The sequence below is a fragment of the Triturus cristatus genome, chromosome 9, assembly GCF_964204655.1.
Source record: "Triturus cristatus chromosome 9, aTriCri1.1, whole genome shotgun sequence".
Classification (NCBI taxonomy): domain Eukaryota; kingdom Metazoa; phylum Chordata; class Amphibia; order Caudata; family Salamandridae; genus Triturus; species Triturus cristatus.
The window spans coordinates 167,620,323-167,647,275 of NC_140592.1; the positions used below are offsets into that span (position 1 = coordinate 167,620,323).

At 38.7% G+C, this 26,953-nt stretch overlaps 1 protein-coding gene across 1 annotated transcript in view; it reads right to left on the reverse strand.

The window, feature by feature from the left end:
• ASB14 (ankyrin repeat and SOCS box containing 14) overlaps positions 1–26,953 on the reverse strand; it is a 144,910-nt gene that overhangs the window by 90,197 nt on the left and 27,760 nt on the right. The window lies entirely within an intron of this gene.

Genomic DNA, 26,953 nt, shown 5'->3' on the forward strand with positions numbered 1-26,953 from the left:
TACATATATGCATAAAATAGGCAATTCTTTTAACAATAGTTAGGATTCCTGTTATTTTAGAATAGGTGTAGGATTATTCGTATGGTATATATCAAATTTTATCTAGTCTTTCCCCACAATACTCGAGATCATACATGTATTTAATAATAAGGACATTTGAGGCACTGCTTATTATCATTCAGAATAGACTGATCTGTGCTCTATTTTGGTAACATGAAAGAAGAGAAAAGAAGAATATAATACAGGAAATGTTGACAAGAGAGGGGTAATTTTAGGAATGGAAGGGAGAGGTGTATTTGAGTAGTGATTATAAAATTAGATTTTACAATATTTATATAAATAATTTTTTATATATATTTATATATGCACAGTTTTATATTGAACGTTTTTAAGGAAATTGTTTAAAACGTGTATCATATTTATTGAATGTATTTATATGTAATATTTATTAATTTTAACTACCTACAATTACACAACTATGAAGCAATATGGATAGGTATATATTAACTGCAGATAACATCCTAAACCATTAATCCATATGCAGATCTTCCGGTGGATCCCCACCGAAACCAGGAAGACGGTCACCCAGGCCCTCGTCACCAGCCGACTGGACTACGGCAACTCCCTCTACGCCGGAACCACAGCCAAACTCCAGAAACGACTCCAGCGCATCCAGAACGCCTCAGCACGCCTCATCCTGGACATTCCCCGACACAGCCACATCTCCGTACACCTGAGAAACCTGCACTGGCTCCCCGTCAGCAAGAGAATCACGTTCCGACTCCTCACCCACGCACACAAAGCTCTCCACAACCAAGGCCCAAGATACCTCAACAACCGCTTGACCTTCTACACTCCCACCCGCCAGCTTCGATCAACCAGCCACGCCCTCGCCGCCGTCCCCCGCATCCGAAGAGCCACAACAGGAGGAAGATCCTTCTCCTACCTGGCTGCCAAGACGTGGAACTCCCTCCCCATCCACCTCCGCCTGACCCAAGACCACCTCTCCTTCAGGAAGCAACTCAAGACCTGGCTGTTCGAGCAGTAGCGGACCCCCCTCCCCCTAGCGCCTTGAGACCCTCCGGGTGAGTAGCGCGCTATACAAATGCGTGATTGATTGATTGATTGATATGCTCTTATTTCTCCCCTCCCAACCTCATTTACCCATACATACAGTTTTATCCTTATCTCCAATTACATTTGCCATGAATTTTACATAGTATCTTAATCTCAGCCAAGTATGTATATTGAAATTAGACTTTGAAAAAATACACATACTGTGTTATGGTAAACATCTTATTTTAACTATATACTTACAATTGGTTGTACATATTTATTTCATTTACAACCGATATATAATATCTTGGCTATGCACAGCACTTTATTTTAAAAAAGAATTTTTAAAATTCAGAAATTCAGCACATTTTCTCACTTTATCCTTTTTCTCTTTTTCTTTTATAATTTTAGGGTTTTGCCATTTTGCACATGTATAGTTATAGACATATAAATTGGGTATACTTATCATCTTCTGTGAGTTTGCATTTATGCATTTATTGATGATTAATTCATATATAGCGGGTATGGATTACAATATCATTGTTTGTACCATTATGGTAGCATAAATATAACCATGGATGGTTTAAACATAAATTACTTCATGCTTGTGTTGTAATCCTGATATACGTATTTATACGAGGTACGCTATGTTTGATAGTATCTTGTCCATGTCTATCATGCACAATTGAAGCACTGGCACTTTAAAAATGGCTTTCACGGTCCAGAGCGTGTCATGTGATCAAGGCCGAGGGACGGCCGAAAGGCGTCATGGCGGACTAACTGGTGGTGTGCAATCAATAAACAATTTGAAGCACGGATTTGGGTCCACACTCGTTTTTTGCTGGAGAAATAGTGGAACGAGGAGATCATATATATATATATATATATATATATATATATATATATATATATATATATATATATATATATATATATATATATATGTATGTATATATATATATATATATGTATATATATATATATATATATATATATGTATATATATATATATATATATATATATATTTATATATATATATATAGTCACTGAAAAAAACCCAAAGGTTACAGAGACAATATAGTTAGGAAATAGTATTTTAAAAAACCTTAAATTCACAGACATTATAGTTAGGCTGACATTTCACTCATAAAAAACCTGAAATTCAGCGGTTATAGTTAGCTGAGCTAACTATAACTCATGCCCCGGCAATGCAGTGTGTATGACCTCACATATTACATCACTCAGGACATGGTCAGTGACACCACTGATGACATCATGCAGTGACTGTGAGTGTTTTAAAAAAATATGAGTGTTAAATATACATACCAAGGTGTATTGCTGAATCACTGGGTGTATGAGTGCCTGTATAGATTATTCAGTGGCTGCATGACTGACTGTATAACTCAGTGATTAGGCGTCCCAGTGAATGTATGGGTGAGTGACTAGGTTGTGTGAATGTCTATCAGACTGTCAGTTGGTGTCTAAGTGGCTGTATGGGTTGGTGAGTGGGTACGTTAATGGCTAGATGGGTGATTGGTTGTCAGAGTACCTATATGGGTGTACGAATATCTATGTGGGTGGGTGAGGGTGTGTGTGACTGCCTGCATGGATGAGTGAGAGAGTGAATCAGTGGCTGTATGGGTGTGTGAGTGCATCTGTAAGGACTTGTATGGGTGACAGTGTGTGTGTATGGCTGTGTCGTGTGTGTATGGCTGTGTCGGCGAGTGAATGGATGTGTCAGTGGTATATGGGTGAGTAAGTGCAATGTGGAAGGCAGTATAGGTGAGATTTGGAGTATATGAGTGACTTTATGTGTGAGTGATTGTGGGAGTGGCTATATGGGTAAGTGTGTGCTTGTGTCACTGACAGTATATATAAGTAAGTGGCTGTGTGATTGACTCTATGGGTGACTGAGCATGTGTGTGAGTAGCTCTATGGGTGACTGACCATGTGTGAGTGGCTGTACAGGTGTATGAGTGGATATATCAGTGGCTGTATTAGTAAGTTGGAAATGAGTGGCTGTATGGATGACTGAGTGGATGTGTGTGTAGACCTATGAATCAGTGAGTGGGTATGTAAGTACTGGTATGAGTGTGTCAATGGTTTTGACAGTGGTAGTTTGGAAGGTGAAGTGATTGTATGAAAGGTTATATTGGGGTGTGAGCGGGTGTGTCAGAGATTCTGTGGATGATGTCATCAGTGATGTCGCTGACCACGTCATGAGTGATGTAATATGTGAGGTCATAAGCAGTGCATTGAGGGGGCGCAAGTTATAGTTAGCTCAGCTAACTATAACTGCGGAATTTCTCTGGTTTTGTATGAATTAAATGTCAGCCTAACTATCACGTCCCTGTCATCTTAATTTTTTTCAGTAAATTTCTACGTTTTAAAAAAAATTCTAGTTCTCATTTCCAACTTCCATTTATTTTAAGAGAGCATCTAAGATTTTCGTATTTTCTTTCTATAATTGGATAGTGTGTATTATATTTCTATACTACACTGCTCATTTTTTGATTTGTTATGAGTTTATCAGAAAGTACATTAATAACTGGTTTTATTTTTAAGAATTTTCTGAGTCGGCCAACATTGTTGCATTTATAGTGAAGAATCTGTGATCAGCAAATGTATTACCACATACTGAAAAATACACTTAAAGACATTTTTTAAATCAGAGCCACCCAAGAAGCCAAAATTGTGTTAATTTTCGTGTCAAATAATTTTTGGGGGGAATTTTTCAAATCCGCTATGATGTCATGATGATCGCCATCACGCCGCAAAACCGTAAAACAAATGTAGACATTTAAAAACCACCACCACATTTTAAAATGTTAACTTAATAATTCACTCTAACTATTATAATACACACATTACTAACCACATCACTGCTTTCAAAACATATTTGTACACATATATTTGTAGTAGCTTTTAAAAAATCTGTGTTTGAATCCTACTTCCCGGTTTCACGATTAAACTGAGAGTCACAAGGGTCCGCTGACTATAATAGTAACATCTGTATACGCTGGTCCAAGGGCACATGTTTACTGTAATTCCATATGTGCATATATTTGCAATGTGTTTACTACAAACGCAAATAAAAAGAATTTAAAAAAAAAACTAAAAAAACTGAGAGTCACAAGGACTTTGGTAACCGTGAAAAATCATGCCTTTTATGGGGGGGTTGCAAAGCACATATATGCACACATTTTACAGTATTTTAGACACTATGGGTTTATTACTGCACTGTTGAAAGTCAGATTTTTGTAGGGAGTTTGCATAAAAACCACCATTTAAACCGATTTCCAGTTTTTGCGTTGATATCGGGCTCACGATTACATAAGTAGCCGCTGTCGCTGCGAATACGTCACGGAATGACAAAACAAATGCAGATATTCAGTAGCCACCACCATATTCAAAACCTAGAACCGGAAAATGAATTATAACCAACACATCTAAACGACTGTATAATAGCATGTACAACTCCCTTAATATATCTATAACACAGTGCATAACATTTTCAGTGTAATCTATGACTGCATGCATCACTGTATCACTAAGTCTCTCATTCACTGTATAAGTATTTGAGGGTATCTGTGAGGCGATGAATCATTCTATCAATACTTCTGTAATGAAAGGCATGACTGCCTCAGTACATCTATAAGTGGGTGCATCAGTGTCACAATGGATCTGTGTGGTCTCTCACTCATCTGTGAGCAGTTGCATGAGTGCCTTTGTGCATTTGTAAGTATATGACTGTCTGACTGGATCTGTGAGTGGATAAATATGTGTCTAAATGGGTGTCTGAATGGGTGAGTGAGTGGGTGCATGAGTGTCTTGGTGGATCTGCGAGTCAGCACATGAGTCTCTCAGTGGGTCTATGACTGGCAGCGTGAGTGTCTAAGTGGTTCTGACAGTAGGGGCATAGGTCTGTGAGTGCAACTGTGTGTGGGTACATAAATCTCTGAGTGTATAGCTAACTGGGTGTGTAAGTCTCTGAGTGCATCTATGAGTGGTTGCGTGAATGACTGTATGGGTGGGTCTGTGAATGGATGCATGTGTCTGATTAGATCTGTGAGAGGGTGTATGAGTGTCTCAATGGGTCTGTGAGTGAAAGCATAAGTATCTGAGTGGGTAAGTGAATGGGTGCATGCATGAGTGTCTGAGATGGTATGGGACTGGGAGGACAAGTGCCTTTGTGGGTCTGTGAGTGGATGCATGTGGGTAAGTGAGTGGGTGCGTGTATATCTGAGTGGGTTTGTGAGTGGGTTTGTGAGTGGGTGTGTGAGTTTCTGAGTGTATGAGTGACTGACTGAGTACATAAGTCTCTGATACAGTCTGTGACTGAGTGTGGGAGTGACTGCATGGATGTATAAGTGGGTGTATGAGTGTCTCAATGGATCTGTGAGTGGGTGTGAGTGTCTACATGGGGCTGTGAGAACATATGTGAGACTGTGAGTGGGTCTGTAAGTGGGTGCATGAGTCTCTGAGTGGGTCTGTACATGGGTGCGTCACTCTCTGAGTAAGTCTGTAAGTGGGTGCATAAGTACCTGAGTGGGTATGTGACTGGATGTATAAGTGCGTGAGTGGATATGTGACTGGGTGTATAAGTGTCTGAGTGAGCTTGTGAGTGTGTATATGAGTGTGTGGCAGTGACCAGCGAGATTGTACAAATATATATAAAATAAAAATATTTTCACCAATATTCACGATAACTTTGCAATAGTCGCGACGTCCCCGCAATGGCACACAGGGGTGCCACGTTGGCTGCTGCGGAGTTGTCGCGAATATCATGCGCGATTAAAAAAATTCATTTTCGACACATTACTTATTTCACTAACACTCCCATTTCGCAAACATGGGGTCAGATACTTCTACTCTGACCTTATGTTAGCTTTTTCAGAAATTTTCAGCCCCGGGAACCATTCCCAATAAATAAAATGGAAGCTGCAACTTTCTGTTCAGGTTCCGTCCAGCCAATTAGAGCATTCCCGTTGGCGTGTGCATTCACGTTTACACACGAAACCGTCGCATATCACTATCATTTTTGGCTTAAATTTCTCAAAACCTACTGAACGGTGTAATACCAAATAGGCCAAAGGCACTTCCTTGAACCAACATCTACTCCCTGCCAAATTTGGTGTAAGTCCGTTCAGCGGTCCGGGCTGTAGGTATGGCTAAAGGTTACTTTGGGAATTAACAGTACAAATGCACCCTTATTTTGCACACCTATTCTCGGTCCCCAAGGCACAGATCACCCCCAAACTTTCCATGACAACCAAAACATACCTTGACACTTTAAAAAAAAGAAATTCATAAAGATTGGTCATACGACGCCAAAGTTATAGGCAAGTCAAAAAATGTTTTTCCTGTGGAAACCAGGTCCCAACTATAACTACTATATATATATATATATATATTCACTGAAAAAACCATAGGTTTCACACATGTTATAGTTAGCGGAAATTTTACTGATAAAAAACCAGTGAAATTCCCCCGTTATAGTTAGCGCAGGCAACTATAACTCACGCGACCGCAATCCTCTGCTGATGCTAATACTGTATTTAGACACTTATTTGCCCATGTCTTCTTCCATACATTTTTAGCTATACATATATTACAAATATTTTTTTTTCATAAAGACACATATGTCATCAGCAGAAGATTGCAGTCGCGTGAGTTATAGTTGCCTGCGCTAACTATAACAGGGGAATTTCACTGGTTTTTTATCAGTAAAATTTCCGCTAACTATAACATGTGTGAAACCTATGTTTTTTTCAGTGAATTTGCAAGGTTTTTTAAATGCTAATTCCTAACTATAACGTGTGTGAAACCTATGGTTTTTTCAGTGAATTAGTACGGTTTTTTAAATGCTAAGTTTTTTTCCCTTATAATAAGCCCTGTACATTTGGTGGCCTTCGGCCACCAAAAGCACAGGGGGTGGGGTAAGTGTGGATAGTGTTTTTTGCCCTTAACATAAGCCCTGTGCTTTTGGTGGCCTTCGGCCACCAAAAGCACAGGGGGTGGGGTAAGTGTGGATAGTGTTTTTTTTATTTTTATTTTTTTACCGTACGCTTACGGTAAGCGTACGGTAAGCGTACCCCGCGAAATTGCCGAAAAAAAAATAAAACCGTTTTTGCACTTGGGGGATGTTTGGGGACTCCCTCAACATGACTATGTGGGAGGGAGTTGTCAAAACAGCCCCTTTACATGTTTTTGGGCTTGATATTTTAAAAATCACTCTCAGTGCGAGAGACAAAATGGCGGCCGCCGCTTCCTGGTTTCGGCCGATTCGAATGTTTACTAAGATCTAAGAGCCAATCAGAATCGCGCTCGCGCACGCCACCGTACGCTTACCGTAAGCGTACGGTAAGCGTACCGTAAGCTGGCTCAGATATATATATTGATTTAAAGGCTATTTTCTCAGAATCTACTGAACAGATTTACACCAAACCTACAAAAGGCACTTCCTTGACCTAGGGACTACCTCTCTGCCAAATTTTGAGTAATTCTGTTCAGCCGTTCGGGCTGTAGCTCGTTCTAAAGGTCCTAAGAAAAATGCATGGGAAAAACGCGTTTTAGGACCCCCCTTTTATCTCAGCCCCCGCTTGACGGATCCCCCCGAGACTTTCAGGGTAGGAGCGGAGCGTAGCGCCCCACCTATTTTGAAAAATTTGCGAGGATTCGTCGACCGGCGCCAAAGTTATTCAAAATAGAATGTTGAGGTTTTCCTATGGAAACGTGGTCCTAACTATAACTACCTACTGGCTATCGCCAGTAGGTAATATATATATATATATATATATATATATATATATATATATATATATATATATATATATATATGTTTGTCGAGCGCCCTCTCGTTGCTGCAAGGCATTTGGTTTCAAATATATATATATATATATATATATATATTACCTACTGGCGGTCGCCAGTAGGTAGTTATAGTTAGGACCCCTTTTCCATAGGAAATCCGCAACATTCTATTTTGAATAACTTTGGCGCCGGTTGACGAATCCTCGTGAATTTTTCAAAATAGGTGGGGCGCTACGCTCCGCTCCTACCCTAAAAGTCTCGTGGGGATTCGTCAAGCGGGGGCTGAGATAAAAGGGGGGTCCCAAAACGCGTTTTTCCCATGCATTTTTCCATAGGACCTTTAGAACGAGCTACAGCCCGAACGGCTGAACAGAATTACTCAAAATTTGGCAGAGAGGTAGTCCCTAGGTCAAGGAAGTGCCTTTTGTAGGTTTGGTGTAAATCTGTTCAGTAGATTCTGAGAAAATAGCCTTTAAATCAATATATATATCTGAGCCCGCTTACGGTACGCTTACCGTACGCTTACGGTAAGCGTACGGTGGCGTGCGCGAGCGCGATTCTGATTGGCTCTTAGATCTTAGTAAACATTCGAATCGGTCGAAACCAGGAAGCGGCGGCCGCCATTTTGTGTATTTCACTCTGAAAAAAAAGAGTGAAAACAAGGAAAGGGGGCAATGAGGAGAGTTACAGACCCCCTAACATTTGTAAGGGGGTCAAAGAAGGACAGAAAAGTACAAAAAAAACATTTATTGATTTTAAAAAAAATCACGGGGTACGCGTACGGTAAGCTTACGGTAAGCGTACGGTAAAAAAAAATAAAAATAAAAAAAAGAAAAGCAGATTTAAGAGTTTAGATATTAGGGAGCTCTAAAAAGAGCTGTTGTGTTTATGAAGTCACGGTACGCTTACCGTACGCTTACGGTAAGCGTATGGTGGCGTGCGCGAGCGCGATTCTGATTGGCTCTTAGATCTTAGTAAACATTCGAATCGGTCGAAACCAGGAAGCGGCGGCCGCCATTTTGTGTATTTCACTCTGAAAAAAAAGAGTGAAAACAAGGAAAGGGGGCAATGAGGAGAGTTACAGACCCCCTAACATTTGTAAGGGGGTCAAAGAAGGACAGAAAAGTACAAAAAAAACATTTATTGATTTTAAAAAAAATCACGGGGTACGCGTACGGTAAGCTTACGGTAAGCGTACGGTAAAAAAAAATAAAAATAAAAAAAAGAAAAGCAGATTGAAGAGTTTAGATATTAGGGAGCTCTAAAAAGAGCTGTTGTGTTTATGAAGTCATTTTTTTAGTGGTACCTACAAGTAAGTACCGATGCAGAGTCTAAGGTTCAAGAGGAAGACTCTGTTCCCTTCATCATTGAAGTGCACACCATCTCCTCTATAAATGTCTTGCATGTCATAACGCAAGTTGTTGTGGTAAATGGCACCCATACCATAGTCACGGAGGAAAGCAGAAACAGATTTGTTGACGTGCTTTCTTGCTTTGTCAATCTGTGGACAGAAATGATTGGACCAGTTCCATTTTTGCCTTTGGCATATGTTGGAAAACACAAAGGCAGTTTTAGGGAAAAGTGTAAACAGTTGTGCAAAGGTGTCCTTCATAAGCATTTCCAGACCTACCCCAGTCAAAGTGCCTAGGTCATTGCCACCACAGTGCACTATTATGAGGTCAGGGTGTTGGATTTGAATGAAGGATTTCACCAATGGCATCAATTGGTGCCACTTTAACCCTCTCTGACCAATCCATTTAATGTCTACATTTGGCAAAGCAAGGTCTCTCACCATACCTGTTTTCTCTGCAAACTTTTCACTCCAGAAGACATAGCTGTGCCCTACAATCCACACTGTGAACATCTTCAAAGGAGAACTGGATGCACTCAGGAGGTGTCTTTCAGTAGAATGGCAATATGAAAAGAAAGACAGTTTGGAAATGGAGGCATACATATTTTTTTCAAAACAAAAAGAACTGATTGGCTGTTTCATACCATTCTAGAATAAAAACTAGGCTGTATGTGTAAATTAATAGAAGCATGTTTTGTATTGGTACAAAAAAATGTGTAACCAAAGAACAGTACTATGGATTTGCTGTTAGGTTTGAAAAGTCAAGCACTCTTGCTCTGTGGAATTGAAACATTGTTTGGCGAACTTCTGACCTAACTCAACACAGCAGTGTTCCATGAGCTGTTGCTATGGTAGCAGGCAGAAGTCAAGTTGGGGGAAGGGTACTAGGCAGAAGTCAAGTTGGGGGAAGGGTACTTTTGGAAAAGGGTTGGTTTTCAACCAATAGAAATGTGTGATTACATTTGAAAAAAAGAGGGAAGCACTGAGATTTGAAACTTACATGTATATGTGTGGAAAAATAGAGGGAAAGTTTGCCATTATCTGGTTCTGCTGAGAGGAGAGAGGTGAACAGAACAGACATCCTGGCTCTGATAATCTGCTGTTTGAGTGTCACATTTCTTTCACAACTAACTAATTTTAAAGGTGAGTTTACAGTTTGAGAGGGGATGTATGTGGTAACTTAAGAAAAGAATAATAGAAATGGAAATTGTTTTTGTTGTAGTTACACATGGTGGTTTCATAATGTGTCAGTCTGTAAAAGTGATTTTCACTTGCCCCGAAAAAAAAAAGAGCAGTAAGTGTGCTTTCAAATTGGCAAAGAAATTTCGTTTTGGGACTAATGTGAAAACATGACTCTGTGTGCAGAGAGGAATTATAGGCAGAGATTTATTGCGTCTTGCTCTGGTGATTTCACAGTTGCATTAGATGGAAAGGGGGAGCGAATTTTTGGGGGAAGAAGCAGAGTCTTAGCACACACCCATGTGCTTGCCATGTATAGTCATGCACAGTATTTACAAGCGAGTGGGGTTTTCAGGTTTCAGTCTGTAATGCAAATACATTCAGCATCACTAAGGCTGGTTGCCCTTGCTGGAGTGTAGGCAGTCACCGAGAATACACATGGTGGTGGTCTGAAAAAACAGTTTGGACATGTGCATTTAAATAAATCAAAAGAAGTGGTTTCATAATGTGTCAGTCTGTAAAAGTGATTTTCACTTGTAAAAAGTGATTTTCACTTGCCCCGAAAAAAAAAAGAGCAGTAAGTGTGCTTTCAAATTGGCAAAGAAATTTCGTTTTGGGACTAATGTGAAAACATGACTCTGTGTGCAGAGAGGAATTATAGGCAGAGATTTATTGCGTATTGCTCTGGTGATTTCACAGTTGCATTAGATGGAAAGGGGGAGCGAATTTTTGGGGGAAGAAGCAGAGTCTTAGCACACACCCATGTGCTTGCCATGTATAGTCATGCACAGTATTTACAAGCGAGTGGGGTTTCAGGTTTCAGTCTGTAATGCAAATACATTCAGCATCACTAAGGCTGGTTGCCCTTGCTGGAGTGTAGGCAGTCACCGAGAATACACATGGTGGTGGTCTGAAAAAACAGTTTGGACATGTGCATTTAAATAAATCAAAAGAAGTGGTTTCATAATGTGTCAGTCTGTAAAAGTGATTTTCACTTGTAAAAAGTGATTTTCACTTGCCCCGAAAAAAAAAAAGAGCAGTAAGTGTGCTTTCAAATTGGCAAAGAAATTTCGTTTTGGGACTAATGTGAAAACATGACTCTGTGTGCAGAGAGGAATTATAGGCAGAGATTTATTGCGTATTGCTCTGGTGATTTCACAGTTGCATTAGATGGAAAGGGGGAGCGAATTTTTGGGGGAAGAAGCAGAGTCTTAGCACACACCCATGTGCTTGCCATGTATAGTCATGCACAGTATTTACAAGCGAGTGGGGTTTTCAGGTTTCAGTCTGTAATGCAAATACATTCAGCATCACTAAGGCTGGTTGCCCTTGCTGGAGTGTAGCACTCTGGACATGGGCTTTTTAAAAAATCTGAAAAGTGGTTTCATAATGTGACAGTTTGTAAAAGTGATTTTCACTTGCCCAAAAAAAAGAGCAGTTTGTGTGCATTCAAATTGGCAAAGAAATTTCGTTTTGTGACTATTGTGAAAAGAAATGTAGTAATATATTTAAATACAATAAAGGATTTTTTTTTTAGTTTTTTTCAGGTATTGCTGAAGAGCAGTGAACAAAATTTAAGATGCCTACAAAATCCAGAGTACAAAAAACGCTAAAAAAAAACCTATATTTGAAGACAACTGGAGGACCAAAGTTAGTAGAAGATGCTCATGTTGGGAAAAAGAAAAAATCTTCTGGTAAGCAGAAAAAACAATTTCTTAAAAATATATTCAAAACAAAGAAAAATGTACAAAATGTCTGTACTGGAAAGAATGTTACAAAAGGAAGAGAACAGGAAAAAATTGAGAATTTAGTTAATGCAAATATACCTTCTGCAACTGAAAAGATTTACATAAACAGAAAAACAGCGTTTAAAGAGATACGTAGAAAAATGTTTCAGAGAAGAGTTATGTCCAATTTGATAAAGGATGTGAAGAAATATAAGCAAAAGGCAAAATATTACAAGAGAAAAAAAGAAATTGAAGCTATTGCAGCAAAGGCATTAGAATTAAAAAGGAAACTATTCATATTAATTTTGAATAGGATGCGTACATTAGACAAAATGGTTAATGTACTGAAATCACATAGCAAAAGGAAAAGAGTAGTGAACAGAACAAACTTTTGTAAAGTGTTTTTAGGAAAGTGGATGCATAGTTCAAGTAGTGAACCTTTTTTTAATGAAGAGAGCTATTTTCAAAGTAATAGTTTGCTGCATGCAGTTGACACCAGAGGTCGTTCATACGAAGTAACAAATGGTTGCATAATGGAGAAGGAGATAATGGTTCCAAGAGATGAGGTACAAGTGATGGCAGATGAGGCAATGGGGAGACGTCCTAAAGCCCCAGTGTACACTTGGAATTGTAGTAGTATTTGCACTGTGCGTCAGGAATCTATTGACAAATTTCGAGAGTTTCTAAGAGAATATAGTAAAAAAAGTGTAAAACAGAAGATTAAGGTGCTTCAAAGTCTGGATCCATGCAGAGTGAGAGAGAATACTGGTTTGCAGGGTCATTCTCTGGCTTGTCTATCTAGAAAAGTGTGCAATAGTGTTTTCCATCATTTTAGGATGCTGGCTGTTCATCATACTGGAATGAGAAAGTTTGTGAGACGGTTGTATTTTGCCAAAAGTCCAGCAATAAAGTTAAATGAATTGAATAGGGCTCTGTTCCGAGGAACGGTATCAGATGTAGAGAAGGTTGTTGATGAAATTCAGTTTTGTTACTTTGGTCCTGAACAAAACAGTGCAGAGAAGGACACAGTAAATGAGGAAGAAGTGGAAGAGAATGTAGAACCTTCTGTAAGTAAGACATTTAATGATCACATAACAAAATTTGCAATAGTCTCTAATGAAAGACCAAATGTTACTTGTATTTGTTGCCGCAGAACTCATTATAGAAAACAAACTAGGAATGTTGATCCCTACAGAAAGAGTGAAAATGAAGATAATTATAAGTGGAAGGATTTTGCCACATATATATTTCTAGAAAATTGTTTTGAATTGGGTGAAGATCAGCGTATTTGTAAATACTGTTACAACAAGTTAGAGGAAAATAGAATGCCGACCAGAGCTGTACATAATAATTTAGAATTGGATGCTATTCCTGCAGAACTTTCTGAATTAAATACATATGAGTCTATACTCATTCAATGTGTTCATCCGTTCCAGACCATAGTACGTATGGAGCCCAAAACTGGTAAATTACCTCCTTCAGATTTACTGAGAGGTTTAAAAGGTAGAGTGGTGTATTTGCCCTTGGATTTGAAAAAAAATATGGAAACTATTGATGCGGATACTTTGGAAACTGAACCATTAATTATTCTGGTTAATGGTGTACCTACAAAGAATAAGAAGATTTGGCAGGAGCTGGTAGATGTGCGGAAAGTACAAAGAGCAAATTTGTATTTGAAAAAAAATAACAAATGGTATGAATCAATTTATATAGAAGAAGAAGAAGAAGAAGAAGATTTTCAAGAAGACACAGAAACACCAACTGGACAAATTGAAAAAGTGGACAAGTCAAAGGAAGAAGAAATTTATGAACATTTTAGCATACATCCTCTTCATTCGAAAGAAGTTATGGGAGACAATATTGATCTCTCTCAGATGAAGAAAGCAAAAGGAACTCCTGTGAGTGTATGGGAGGAGAGCTTGGAAGCTCGATGTTTTCCTCAGCTGTTTCCTAAAGGAAAAGGAGGACGATACGATGAACGTCCAGAACAGATTCCAGCTTCAGAGTATCGGACTACAAGACTATATGCTGAAGATCCCAGATTTCGACAAAGTATTCCTTATTTGTTCCATCTTTTATTTGAAAGCGACTTGTCTGCACTGTCTTATGCAGTAAATCACATTTTAAAAAGTGGCGTACATTTACAAAATGTGTCTGCTAAGGATTTTATGGAGAAAGTGCAGCACCGAGATGATCATTTGGAAACACAACTGATTAATCTGATGGCTTGTCAGCGTGGGACAAATGAATATTGGTACCGACGCCATGGTGAACTAAAATGCATGTTACGGAATTTAGGAACACCAACATGGTTCCTTACCCTAAGCTGTGCCGAGTACGCTTGGGATGATTTACTGGATTTTCTACGAGAGGCCAATTCAAACATTAAAAACATCGAATACAAGACAGCAGGAGAACTGTGCTCATTGGATCCGGTTAATGTTTGCAGATATTTCAATCATAGATTTGAGGCTATGATGTCCTTCATCTGCAATAAAAAAAATCCACCCCTTGGAGAAGTAGTGGATTTCTTTTGGAGAAAAGAGTACCAGGCAAGAGGTGCTCCTCATATTCATATGCTGTTGTGGATCAAGGATGCCCCAAAGTTTGGAACAGATGCTGATGAAGCAGTGTTATCTTACATTCAAGAATATGCAACATGTGCTATACCAAAAAGCACAGAAGAGAACAAGTTAAAGGAGCAAGTTTTACGTTTCCAAAGTCATCGGTGTGGAAAATACTGTCGACGGAAATACAAGAGCAAAGAAAAATACTACACTAAATGTCGATTTGGATTTCCTAGACCTGTTCTTTCAAATGGAAGAGTAAACAGTTTTATGTCAGCTGTGAGACATACTATCACAAGAAAATCACCTAAGAATACCTACAACCTTAAAAGAAAAGAAGAATCAAAAAATATAAATGACTACAACCCAGTCATTTTATCCATGTGGAATGCTAACATGGATATACAGTATGTAGCTGACAATTCCATTGCTGTTGCACGATATGTAACGTCTTACATTACGAAATCAGAAAAAACAGAATTGAAGGAAATGTGGGAAGAGATTTCTCACGAGAAGACTGTCAGTAAGAAGCTGTACAGTTTCAGTTTGAAGATGTTATCGCATCGAGAAATTGGATCCTACGAATGTTCAGATAGGTTATCTTCTGCAAGTCTCTACTCGAAGTCAAGAAGAATAATTTGGGCAAGTTTAGGCCTTGCAGCAATGAGAAATCGGGTACTGAAATCTGTAGGAGAAATTGAATATTTGGTCGAGAATGACCCAGAAAGTACAGATATATTGAAAACAAACATGTTGGACACATATTATCCCAAGAGAAGTCAACATCTGGAGAACATGTGTCTCTATGAAGTGCTGCAGAACTACATTTATTCAAGGAAAGCCGCAGAAGACATCAATAATGGAAAATATAAAGTCGTTGGTGAAGAAGGATGTTTGGTGAAGCAAACAAAAGGAAGTTTGATAAATCACCGGAAGCTGAGTTGCGACACTACTGACAAGAAAGAATTTTACTACTTGGCTCTTTTACAGTTGTTTAAACCATGGCGTACAGAGGATGAACTACTGGGAGAATTTCAAAGCTATGAAGATTCATTTAATGCTTGCAAAGACAGCATACAATGCAATACATTCACAACTTATCTGCAAATGTTAAATGAAGAAATTGAACAGGAAACTACAATTGCAGCAGAAATAGCTAGAGACAGTTCTCAGGACAGCCAAAGTTCAGGAACACACAGTCAAGATCCCCTAGGACAACCAATCATTGAAAATGAAGCATCAATAGCCATGAATGAAGTGGAAACGGCTATGAATCAAGCTCAAGAAGAATTTATAGACTTAGAAAATTTGGAAAGACAACTGAATCAAGAGCAGCAACAAATTTATGAAGAGATCAAAAACAAAATTGATCACGGATTTCTACATGTAAAAAAAGAGTGCTCATGCACATCATTTCATCCAATCAGGATGTATGTAAGCGGAGAAGCTGGAACTGGAAAAAGTTTCCTAATAAAAGTCATCAGAAGCTACCTACAGCAAAAAACGGATTCTACTTTGTCTTGTGTGGTTACTGCTCCAACTGGGTTAGCAGCATATAACATAAAAGGAATCACCTTACATCGTTTGCTAATGTTACCAGTGGAGCATGAGAACAAAATACAATTCAACAAGCTAACTGGAGAAGCATCCTTGGAAGTTTCAAGAGTATTGAAGAAGATGCAAGTTCTCATTATTGATGAGGTGAGCATGGTATCAAACCTAATGCTTGCCTTTGTGCATTTAAGAATGCAGCAAATTTTGAAGACAGACTATGACATGTTATTTGGTGGAAAACACGTCATAGTTTTTGGAGATCTTTTGCAACTTACTCCAGTTAAAGGACAACCAGTGTTTAATACTGTGACACATGAAGACACGAAGAAGTCATTGGGAAGCATCGGAAATACAAATATTTGGTCCTTCTTTGAGTACAAGGAACTTACTACTAATATGAGGCAAGCAAACGATGAAGAATATGGAAGTATTCTGAAAGATATCAGGATTGGACTACTGACAGAAGTTGGCAAAAAAGCATTACAGAGTCGGCTGCTACATAATTTATTTCCAAAGGAAGAAATAGTTGCAGAGAAGATATACAAGAACATTGCAGAAAACAAAAGTGTCATCTGCTTAATGCCAACTCTACGTGAATGCTCAATATTCAATGAGGAGCTTTTGAAATTGGAAAAGGAAGAGATCAGGAAATTGGAAGCAGTGGACAAAATTGAGGATGGAAGAATTACTGTCACAGTAACAGGCAAACTGAAAAATAAATTGGACTCACTAGAGAAGAACATCTCCAAAACAGCTGGATTAGAAAAAAATCTATATGTTTGCATGAACTGTAGAGTGTTTTTAAGGAGAAATTTGGATGTTGAGAAAGGTTTAGTAAATGGAGCGATGGGAAGAGTTGTGGGTTTTATTAATTACCAGAAAAAAGAAGGAGTTGAATGTTTAAAAATAAAATTTGATCAGATAGATGAAGTTAAAGATATTTGTCGTTGTACAGTTCGTTTTATGCTTGTGAAAGACTTATATGTACGTAGGAAGCAGTTTCCGTTTTCTCTAGCATATGCTGTAACTATTCACAAGTCTCAAGGATTGACTGTAGATTGTGCATTTGTGAACATTGGTTCAACTGTGTTCAAAGAAGGTATGGCATATGTTGCTTTGTCACGAGTCAAAACATTATCAGGTTTATTCATGATAGACTTTGATGAGTCAAAAGTTAGTGCTGATACAAACTGTGTAAAAGAGTATAATAGATTAAGAAGAAGCTATGCTCCTCATTTAGGTCAGTATCCTGTGTTGGAGAAACGTGTAGTTTCTCGTAAAAGAAAAAATGAGAATATCTGTAGTGAAGATGTAGAGAAGAGGAAAAAAAAGAGGAGTGATGTAATTGCAAGCAAAAAGAAAAAGGAAAATGAAGAACAGGTTGTAGGATGTCATTTTGAAAATAGCTCTGGTGTCAACTGCTACGCAAATGTAGTGCTGAATGTTGCATTTTATCTGGAAAGTTTGCAAGAGCAGATACTAGTAAATCAGGGAAAAAGATTCTGTTCAGAGCTGAGTCTCCTTTTTCAAAAGCTGAGTAAAGATAAAACTCAAATAGAAAGTGCTACTGACATTAGAAAACTTTTAGATGTATGTTCAGGACGAACACAGTTTTCTCAAAATGAACAGCAAGATGCACATGAATTTTTGATGTATTTTCTTCAGGTAGTGGAAGAAGAAGGAGTTCCCATTGACATTTGTTTTGGTCTCTCTTATAAATGGGAACATAGTTGTGATAATTGTTATAATATATGTGGCTCTATTGTTGATAATGAAAGGTTTATTTATTTGACATTGCCAGAGAGTAAAACAGTCACTTTTGCAAAATTAGTTAAAGATGCTAATCATAGCATGAAATGTGGTGAGTGTAATTCTGACATGTTTTCAACATTAATTTTAAAGGAATACGGACAGTATGTAATTTTAATGATGCAACGATGTAGAGCTGATGGTTCAAAATTGGATACTTTAATAAAGAAGTTTACAGGACAGCAATTATCAATTTCAGGAAAAACTTTTTTAACTGTTGCAATAATTTTCCATGATGGACCTAGTGTTACTTCTGGACATTACACAGTTTATCTTAAATGTGAAAAAGGCTGGACACTGTGTAATGATTCCCAATTAATTTTCAAACAACGTTTGCCTTTTGATTTAGCAAATTCCTATCTAATCTTCCTGAAACCTAAATTGTAGAGAGACTTGGCAAGATCTGGACAAAACAATTTTACCATTTTACTGGATTACCATTGCAATTTTGTAAAAAAAACATTTTTTAAATTATCATTTGGCCTAATGGAAAGATAACCAATTGTAATGTGGACTTTTTTAATTTTTAAGGAAACTTTGAAAAACCAATAATTTAGAGATTATCGGTAACTTCTGCACATTTTAAATTTTGGAATGTTATTGGACTGCCATTGGAAATTTTTTCAAAAATGTTTTAAAAAATTACTATTTGGCCATGTGGAAAAGTAACCAATTCTATTGTGGACTTAATAAATTATTAAAAAAATTTTCGTGAACCAAAATGTTACAGAGAATCGGTGAGATCTGGACAAATTAAACTTTAGAATTTTATTGGATTACCGTTGGAAATTTATTCCTAAAAAAAATTTAAAATTACTATTTGGTCTAAAGGAAATGAAATCAGATGTATTTTGGAGTTATTTGAGATATAATATTGTGATTATACTTCTGAAACAAACATATCAGACGGTATTTTAAAGAAATAACTATTGGTATTAGATGATATTTTTTTACAATATTATGCATTTCTATAATGTTAAGTTTAAGGAAAAAAAGAATCAGGGCATTTTTAATACAATCTTTGTGATTGGTATTTTTTTTTGCCCGCTGTAAAATGATGAATGCAATTGCTTTCACAATTTATAGTGAAATGCAATATATTCTGAAAACAGCAAAAATAAGGCAAAAATATTTTTGGGAAAAAAATGTAAATATGTGTACTGTATTATAAAATGTTTTTAAAATATTAATACTTTTTTCTTTTTTTCCAGATAGATATAGAAAATTTTCGAAAACTACAAACATTTTTAAAACTATTTTTTTTAAAAACAAATGAATAAATATTTTTTCAGTGAGTATGGTAAGTCAATAATAATAATTGTAGTCTCTCAAGGACAATGTAATGTGATAAATGATTTTTAGTGATTTTAAAAAAAAAAAAAAAAAAAGTACGCGCACCGTACGCGTACGGTAAAAAAAAAAATAAAAAAAAGTTTATAAAAACATATGTAAAAAAAAGATGAAAGATAAGGTTGGCTCTTAAAAGAACCGTTGTGTTCATGCAGGGACAGAGGAAAGGAAGCATGGGAAAATTATTCAAAGCGACAAATGTGCTGATCTATTTTGTTGTTCACTAGGGAAACACTGGTCTCCCTATGGCAAATTAGATCTTTACAAAATGTGCAATGAATATCAACCTTCCGAAATCGAGGGTTCATTTCCAGAGGGCCAGCAAAAGGAGATTCTCCCCCCACAGATGAAGGGCTCACCTGACCTGCAGAAGAAGGAGTCAGCCCTGCAGATGATGGTTCAGGCTGAGCTACTGTGGATGTACTGGCTTGTCTTTCTGAAGAGTTACCTCCAAAAAGATGACCATGTGTCCTTCTGTGTACATCCTGGAGGTGTCTCTTCATGGTGTGATTCCCAAAGGAATACTTCCTGTTAGGATTACCTCTAGAAAGTACACGCTTACACAGCTTACAAGTCACTAAGGGTGCATTTACCTTTTGCTGGCCTTCAGGAAAAGTAAAATAATCCCATACATAAGAGGGCTTTTGTTTCCTCGATCTCTGCCTCAAGACAGTGCTGCTAGTGCTAGCCTCACTCTCAGAAGAGCTCTGCTGTTCTGCCATCGTATCCCAAAGACAAACCAGCTCCTTCTCCCAAGGGATCACAAGCAGAAATGAGGGGAATGGGTGTGGTGTAGGAGAGTTCTAGAACTGAAAGTAGTTTCAACCAATCAAAAGTTGTGTTTCATGATCACATGACCTACCGTATGCTTACGGTACGCTTACGGTGCGCTTACGGCAAAAGTGCGCATGCGCGTAAAAAAGACACGCGCTTGCGCGCATGCACTTAACAGTCACTCCCCGACACTTCCGCGTAACGTGCGCGTGTAGCGTACACGCGTACGCGTCCCACGCGGAGGACGCGCGGCTACGCAAATTGCGTAACTATACGCAAACAGCGTAGAAAAATTACGGACGTTGCGTAAACCGTACGCTTACCGTAAGCTTACGGTACGCGTACTAAAAAAAAAAAATAAAAAAAAATGAAAAAATGTATTGCTAATAAATTTTACAAGTTTAGTTTATAAAATATATTAAAAAAAACATATTATAGAATTTTAAAAATTTAATCATAGTCTTTATAAAAGGTAAGATAATTAAATTAAAAATATGTTAGAAAAAAAAAAAAAAAAAATAATTAGCATTTAAAAAACCTTGCAAATTCACTGAAAAAACCATGGGTTTCACACACGTTATAGTTAGGAATTAGCATTTAAAAAACCTTAGAAATTCAGTGAAAAAACCATAGGTTTCACACACGTTATAGTTAGGAATTAGCATTTAAAAAACCTTAGAAATTCAGTGAAAAAACCATAGGTTTCACACATGTTATAGTTAGCTGGACATTTTACTCGTAAAAAACCAATGAAATTGCCCCGTTATAGTTAGTTCAGCTAACTATAACTCGCGCGCCCGCAATGCACTGCTGATGACGTCACATATTACATCACTCATGACATGGTCAGTGACATCACTCATGACATCACTGATGACATCTCAAATGACATCACTGATGACATCACTGATGACATCATCCTTGTGATAGAGTGGTAGACCTCCTCTTACCCTAATATAACCTTTGACACACACATTCAAAAATAGAGACTAAAATTTTCAAAACAATGGACATACCAATACCAGTTACAACAACCTCTTCAGTAATTCCAAGATCCACATACACATCCACTCATTCACCAACAGTCCAATACAGTCACTCATACATGTACTCACTCATCATATGTACTCATACACCTATACATCCTGTTACACAATGCCACTCATGCATAGAGTTACTCACACACATAGTCACTCGTGCTAATAAAGAATCAAACATACATTTACTTGCATATACAGTTATACACACACCACCATACTTACTTCTACGGAAACTTACACATACTTAGTCTTTTAAACAATCACTTATAGAAACACATACTTATTCATACAGGAACTCTTCCAATCTCTCACCTTTGCATATACTCACATATATACACCAATAGTCACATATACTAGTTTAAAACATATGTAGTTACTCATAAAGACACTATTGAGACAGTCATTCACTCACTAACACACCCATACACACACTCATCCACCCATGCAGTCCTGGACACATGGTCTGTTCAACACATACAAACAGTGAGTCACTCATTCATGCACCTATGCACTACGTAATACCCCCCACCGAACCATGCAGACACTCAGACTGATACTCAAAAAACCAACTAATAACCTATATAGACACCCATGTAGCTACTCACCAACCCATGCAGCCACTTATACACAAAGTGAGAGACTGATACAGATATATACATATTTAAACATTACTCACTAAGCCATGTATTCACTAAGATACACTTAATCAGTCAGTTAAACAATCAATTTTTCAAAAACAAATCATCCATTTAGACACTTATATACCCATTTATTCTTCCATCGACCTTGAGATATACATATATAAAACATATTTAATTTTCAGAAAAACACACATTCACTGGATGATGTCATCAGTGATGTCATCAGTGATGTCATTTGAGATGTCATCAGTGATGTCATGAGTGATGTCACTGACCATGTCATGAGTGATGTAATATGTGACGTCATCAGCAGTGCATTGCGGGCGCACGAGTTATAGTTAGCTGAACTAACTATAACGGGGCAATTTCATTGGTTTTTTACGAGTAAAATGTCCAGCTAACTATAACATGTGTGAAACCTATGGTTTTTTCACTGAATATATATATATATATATATATATATATATATATATATCAAAGCTCCAACTTCCTCCTGTCGCAAAGGAAATAGGCACTCACGGGAGACGCTTAGAAGATGTTTTTATTCCGATATAACAAACAGACGCGTTTCGGCGAATTGCCTTCTTCGGTGTTTGCTCACATACCGGGAGGTCGCCATTATAAGTGCATGCAAAAGCTGTCATCGCGATACATCAATCATAGAAAGCGGACTAGCACTTTAGCAAAAAACGTCCGCCATTGCTAAATTTACAATGATACCTTGTTCAAATAGTAAATACATGTCAAATCACAACCTAAGTTGTAAAATAAATTTGAAAACAAGTTATGTACATAATTACACGCACTATGGCCGGTACCTGACAGCTTGAATGCCCTGGGTCTCGATTCCAATTGGAAAATAAACATTAGGACCACCCCCGCTTCTATCTAATGCGTGGCTTGATGTATAACATGATTTTAGCCATGTATTGGCTTACAGTGCTACCTCTACGCTAAATAATTGTGAGTATACCCAGTTGCGGGGGTGGTCCTAATGTTTATTTTCCAATTGGAATCGAGACCCAGGGCATTCAAGCTGTCAGGTACCGGCATATAGTATGAACATAATCTAAGAAATGATTCACAACTGTAGCCTTGTCTGTCTATTTATGACGGGTTTTCTAGAGCAAGTTGTTAATTCGCTTGCAGCGATGTTATCTGGATGCCGTAGCCAATATATGGCGCAATTTTGTTAAATAGCCATAGTGCGTGTAATTATGTACATAACTTGTTTTCAAATTTATTTTACCACTTAGGTTGTGATTTGACATGTATTTACTATTTGAACAAGGTATCATTGTAAATTTAGCAATGGCGGACGTTTATTTGCTAAAGTGCTAGTCCGCTTTCTATGATTGATGTATCGCGATGACAGCTTTTGCATGCACTTAAAATGGCGACCTCCCGGTATGTGAGCAAACACCGAGGAAGGCAATTCGCCGAAACGCGTCTGTTTGTTATATCGGAATAAAAACATCTTCTAAGCGTCTCCCGTGAGTGCCTATTTCCTTTGCGACAGGAGGAAGTTGGAGCTTTGATTTTTTGTGGAGTGCATCGCCACATTGAGGGCACCCACCCGCGAGTGAATTCCCGATTTGAAAGGTGCAACTAGAGCTGACATATATATATATATATATATTTCACCAAACTTCTTGAAAAAGCAATCATACTATACTTTACGTAAAAAATCGCTCGTGTCCAAAATGAACGATGGAAGGGCTTTGACAAGAGGGCACAGAAAGGAATCAACAAATTTAGAAGTGTGCTCAAAAGCACTCCCTATGGCCGAGATGATAGGACGGCCAGGGGGATTAGCCATGTCTTTATGCACCTTGGGTATAAGGTATAAGACCGGAATAATAGGGCAGTCAATTTTGAGAAAGGACATTTCATCCTTGCTCAGCATACCCTGCCGGACCCAATCCACCAACAAGTTGTTAAAACATCCACGCTACTCTGGTCGACCACACATCAATTTGGTTGATCATGACGGGCTAGAGATGAAGACGGTACCAATATGGTAATTTGACTTCGTCAAAAAAAAAAAAAACAATTGTGAGAGCAACAAACTTGACGCAAATTGAAGATTAACTGAGTCAAACAATGTTATTATATTTTGCAACAACTCTAAGGAATTGTGTTTTGTAAACTATGTGGCACTTGCCCTTAATTCATTTGCTTATTAACGCATGTTGTCGAACTACGAGTCTGTTGTCCATTTTATTATTGTAGTTCACCATGTGACCTGATCACATTCACTGTTTTAAATTGCCATGAAATCTTTATCAAATTGCTAGTGAACAAGCCTGCAGGTCAGGCGAAACGCGTCTAGCTTTTCAGCTGGCAATAAAGAATCTTGCACAGACACGGCGTCGATTGCTTTTTCAAGAAGTTTGGTGAAGTATTGTGACCGCGTTTGGGAGGTCTCTTCTTCGACGCGCCCTTTGTTTTGGAGGCAACGGGTGTTCCCATCCACCTGTGGATTATATATATATATATATATATATATATATATATATATATATATATATACACACACCAACTCTCCAGTTAACTATCCAGTTCCTGGACACCAACACAGGGACTCCAATTGTATATAAAAGAGATTCTCTTTTTATTTAAATCTTCAGGTAACGTGTTACGCCTGTATCCACAGGCTTGCTCACACCAAAGGCGCTGTCGCCATTTGCATATTCTAAAACCACAGACTCCCGATCACATGGGTCGCTGTCTCCATACCCATGGAAGACAGACTGCAATTTCCATCGATCTTAATACCTGTTTAAAGACTCATAGTTTGAAAACTCATTTGCCGCTTGGAATTACTTTAAATATAACAATTCATGCATTGTATATTTAACAAAACATTCCTGATGTTTACTGGAATTCTAAACACTTTCATGGCATTCTCAAATGCGGAGAATTCCTTCTTGTTTCTTTTTTGTCTTTCCTTTTTCCACTAATTCAACAGTCATTAACCAGGACATATATATGAGGCGAGAGAATTGTCAACTTACAAAAGCCAATCAAAAACGTATCCCCCAGGGCCGAACATATATCTATAAAGAGGAGGGGGAGCTGGGCGGCCCCACTCCCTGAGCCTCTTAGACCCTGGGGATCCCATCCTCCAGGGATGTGTATTTTTTTAAGGGGGTGGCATGTGGTCCCCTTCCCTGAGCAGTTATCAGCCTTGAGGACACTATTCCCTGAGGCCTGCATTTTTAAAAGCCTCGAGGACCCTATTCCCTGAGGCTTGCATTTTTTAAATGGAATCCCCCAAACCTAGGATGCCTGTTTCCAGTCCAGGGAGGACCTCACTTGGCAGGCTCGTTGGACTGTTCCCATGAGGTACATGGTCAAGACAGATTTGCATATGGCTGGATCTGAACTGGGGTGGCATGGTGGTCAAAAGAACAATGGGGCATATCAACAACAACCAGCGATAATTATCGCTGAGCGCACTTAGCGCCAGGATAATTATCGCTGAGATAGCGTGCTATTAGCAACGCTTATCTCATCAGCGATAAAAATCCTGGCGCTAACTGGCTAACGTGAGATTATCGCTGGAAACCCAGCGATAATCTCACGTTAGCTTGTTGATAGGGACTCACAAACTTAGCCATGATATCCTCCTTCCATAGGATATCATGGCTAAATCAGTCCTGAAGCAGGTGTTAGGAAAGTAGCGATAACAGGGGTTATCGCTACTTTTCCTGACGCTATGCTTCATAGTGTGGGGCTTGATGATAGGAGAAATGTTGCTTAGCGACATTTCTCCTGTCATGCCAGGTCAGGAACACTCATTAGAGATGCAAAGCTGGGCGTTAGAAATCTTGACGCTAAAGCAAGGTTTCACGCGTCAGCATGACCTTGCTGATTAGGCGATAAAATTATCGCCGCTTTTCGGCCGAAAACGGCCGCAAAAGCGGCGATAATTTTTTATCGCCTGCTTGTTGATATGCCCCAATGCAATTAACCCAGATCTCTTGACTGGGTGTGAAAGCTTGGATTTGTTCTGCATTCCATCCATCATTTGTGTGTATTTTGTTTTTTCGCCCTAAGTGCGTCGGGTATGCCCAGACGTGAGTCCCGGGCTCATTGTGCCCCTGGATTCAAGATGGCCTGCCTGATATGGGGTGCAACCCCAAAACTGGTCCTAGGATTCTCGTTTCCAGTCCAGGGAGGACCTGGCTTAGCAGTTCGGGCTGGACTGTTCCCATGAAGCACAGGGTCAAGACTGATTTGCATATGGCTGGGTTCAAACTGGAATGGCACGGTGAGCAAAAAAAAGGATGGTTTTAGGCCCAGATCTCTGTACTGGGGTGAATGTATGACATAGTTCTGCATTCTGTCCATCAACTGTTGTGTTTGCATTTGGCACCCGAGTGGGACGGATATGCCCAGACTTGGGTCCCGTGCTCCCTATGCCACTGGAATCAAGCTATCCTGGCTGAAGAGGGGTGAAACCCTGAAACCGGTCCTAGGATGCTTGTTTCCAGTCCAGGGAGGACCTGGCTTGGCAGTTCGGGCTGGACTTTTCCCATGAGGAACAGGGTCAAGATTGATTTGGATATGGCTGGGTCTAAACTGGGGTGGCATGGTGAGCAAAAGAATAATGGATTTAACTGAGCTCTCTTGACGGGGGGTGAATGTTTTGATTTGTTCTGCATTCCGTCCATCATGTTTGTGTCTTTTGCTGGTCCCTACCCAGGGCACCCATCATACTCTTGTTAAGGGACGCAGGGAGGGACTCCAAGACTCCTGCATTTCCAGCCAGCTTCCCTCATGCAGCAGGAGCTATTATTGGTCCCACCCAGAGAAAGCAGCTACTGATGCTGCTCCCTCCAGGTTGGAGTAATATTTTGGTCTGTTTCCCTGCTCGCTTCAGTGCGGGCAGGGAATACGATCAAAGGTCTGCTCACAGACAGCAGGAGCATTTTTAGAGCTGATAAATAGGATATATCCATTAAGCATATGGTAAAGAGCTGCTTCTATTGAAGTTGTTTCTATTGCATTTGCTTTCTTGGTGAATTTATGTAATCTGCGGCTGGGCGGAATTATGTGAGGGAGGCAGAATACATATATTACTAT